Source organism: Pundamilia nyererei, unplaced genomic scaffold (assembly GCF_000239375.1).
Source record: "Pundamilia nyererei isolate P.nyererei 1_Seehausen unplaced genomic scaffold, PunNye1.0 scaffold00140, whole genome shotgun sequence".
Lineage (NCBI taxonomy): Eukaryota > Metazoa > Chordata > Actinopteri > Cichliformes > Cichlidae > Pundamilia > Pundamilia nyererei.
Genome location: NW_005187541.1, coordinates 1,634,702 through 1,637,916, shown reverse-complemented (window position 1 = coordinate 1,637,916; position 3,215 = coordinate 1,634,702).

Genomic DNA, 3,215 nt, shown 5'->3' with positions numbered 1-3,215 from the left:
GAGGTTCACCTGAAAGGTTAAATCTTTCCTCCCTGCTGGCTTTCCTCCACCCTCCCCACATTATCACCAGCCTACAAACTCCACAGGGGTTTATCTCCTGGCTTTTTGTCTCCGTGGACATACATATAATCAAGACGCTTCACGTCGAGTCTCATCAGCAAGATCTGTCATTGGTTTATCCCTGATGATTCATAGCTGCCTTTGTGATGCTGTTATGTAGGTATACACTAACCTGATACTATTTTTACTAGTATTTCTATAATCACTTTGCACCACCTGACCAACCACTGGAGTCACTTGGTTATGGTCGAACAGTCAAAAATAATTATGATGATGTTTTTCATCAAGGTCAAGACAGATGTGATGAATTTATAAGGGCTTAGGAACAAAAAGAACCCCAGAGAATCTGACTGCATTCAAAATTCAAAAAGCATATTATTTATTGTTTGTAATTTAATTCAACAAAGATGTAAAGGCACCAGGAACAAGCACAGCTTTGAGAGGTTTCTCATGAAAAGTGATCCAAGAACTTGGGAGAACGTCATAAGGAGTGTCAGAACATCAAAAGCCACTACACAAAGATGTCTTTAGGACAGGAGCTACAACTGTCACACCCCTACAAAAGTGTTTCACCTGGGCTAAGGTGAAAAAGTTGATGCCCAGTGGTCCAAAGTTCTTTTTTCAGATTAAACTAAATGTTACAGTTCTTTCAGAAACCACAGTCAAAGAGTGGAGAGGCACAGACTCCAAGGTGCTCGAAGTCCAGTCTGGTCTTTAGTATTTTGGGGTACATGTGATGTGCTGGTGCTAGTCGTTTAAGCCCAAAGTCATTCATGTTAAAAGAGCCTCAATCAAGTATCTAGTGTATAAATGAAGATGCTGTTCAGAAGTCGGACATTTCTGTATTCTACAAAATTACATTTCCTTTCATAAAGGTGGTCCAGATAAGGAAGCAATGAAGGAAGCAGTGAAGGACCTTGCCTAAGTATTCAGAGAATTTAGACAGCTCTTATTACAGCTGCCACAGTGATACTTCCAGCTCACTTCAACATGTTAGAAACTTTCCTGAGCAAAACTGAAAATTCAACCGCAGCCCTATTTTTTGTTTCTGCCAGCCTTTGACTCATCTTGCCTGTCTTAGTTTTATAAGATTTTACCTGCTTCCTTTGGATACGTCTTTCTCACATTGTCTTTCCACTTAACTAAGTAAACTGTCTCTTCTCTCACCTGTCCTGACTCTTCATGCTCTATGAGATGCCTCAAAAGTGGCAATAAAAAAAAGAACAATTGTTTGACAGTCTTTATTACTCAGCGACACATACTGTGTAGGCCTGATTTATGCCAACTTATCCTTCCTTATTAAAGCAGTTTGTCACTTCTGATTGGCTGTTTATATGCCATCATGAAAGGTGCACATGAAGGTTTTGACAATATTGGGCTTTTAATGATCTCTGTGAAATCTTAGTTTCATATAAACATGCATTTTTTTTAAAACTCCAGAACTGCACTTTTTTTATATTTAAGGTTTTATGAAATAAACAATGTCAAAAAATATATCTACATCCATTATTAATTCAGTGGTGCTCAGACGTTTGACTTGTCAGTGCCAAAGCCTCTTAACTTTCTGTGAGTGAGCACAGCTGAATACAGCTGATAGATTCTCCTGGTCAACATCAAAAATGGTTCTGTTTCACTGCACATGTAAGACTGACCTACACACAGTACAATGAAATATCCAAGCAGCTCAGCAGAGATCTGAGAAAGAAGTTTGGACATCTTACAAGCCAGAAAACTCTCTTGGAGCCATTTATTAAAATAATTTAAACAATACAATAAATAAAGATTGTCATCAGACTTAAATTGTTTTAGAAGTTACATCCTTCACTGAGAGAACATTTGTTTGGATGGTCTAGAACAGCCACCAAAGCATGAGTCTGCCATGCTGGAGCATTAGTGCCATCGTCTGCTGTCAAGCTAGTCTGACACCACTGTGGCCTGACAGACTGCTTTCCAAGAACGAAGGGCCTGTCGTGTCAGGGCCTGTCACTGATGTAAAGTTTGCAGGTGACCACATGGGCAAAGGGGAAAAAAAAAGAGCTTTTTTTACAGTCAGGTGAGGAAAAATTATTTGGCAACAGCTACCCAAGGAGTAATGATGAAGGCATGGGGAGGTAGCATCATACTGTGGGACAGTTTTTCTGCCAGTTATGTTGAACAGGGCGATTGTGAAAGATGTTTGCTAAAAAGTAACTTAACGGCATTAAATATGCGAAGGCTAACAAAATGTGCACACAATACATAGAAGTCGTGCATTTTCAGCAATGCTAAATAAGCCTGACTGTGGAGGAGATACAAATCTCTTTAGGGCTGCATGAGGAATGGGATCTGGTCTAAAAAAAAAAATCTGCCAGGTCAACATGTGGGGCAACCCGCTGAGGCAGTCAATAAGGCAGCAGCTGAAAGCAGCTTTTATGAAGTCAGAGATTGTTACATTAAGGTCCTTATTTAGCAGATTCTTATCGTGAAGATGAAAGAGTGGTTATCTGGAGGCATCAAAAGAAAACTGCTCATGTCGTTTCTTTGTGTGTTTTCAGGCTCACAGCGAAAAAGATTCACATAAAAAAAAAACACAAATGGCAATATTTTGTGTCTGAACACGAACAGTTTTGTACTCATTCAACACTGATGCTGTAAACTTGGGGTACCTGTGTTCTTAATTATTAACACGTCAGTTAGGATTTGTGTGTGAATCATGTTGAATTCTTTCTGCCTCATTAACCAAAAATGGTATTCAAAGCAGGGGAGTCTGATCAGAGAGAAATACAGTTTAGAAATCTGGTGCAGAAAACACCGGGCATGATTATCAGATTCCTGTGGCGCTCCATGCTCTTACACACACGTATTAGATGAAAAGTGCACAAGAGCCTGAAAATTGTCTTGCAATCTGAGTCAAAAATGGTTATTCTGTACTGACACAAAAGTCCTGCTAAAGCCTGATAATATAATGAATGGCACAAATTTTTCAGCATCAAAATATTCTTAAAATAAAGTTACAATCAAAGTAATGCAGTTATGATTGACTGGCCCTCTTCAAAATCTTGCCACTGGCTCTGGCTTCCAAGGGTGGACAAAAAATGCTGAAAAAACATTGGAAAGAGAAAATATACTTTATTTACCCCCAACAGTGAGCAAATTCATCCACTACAGCAGTCAAA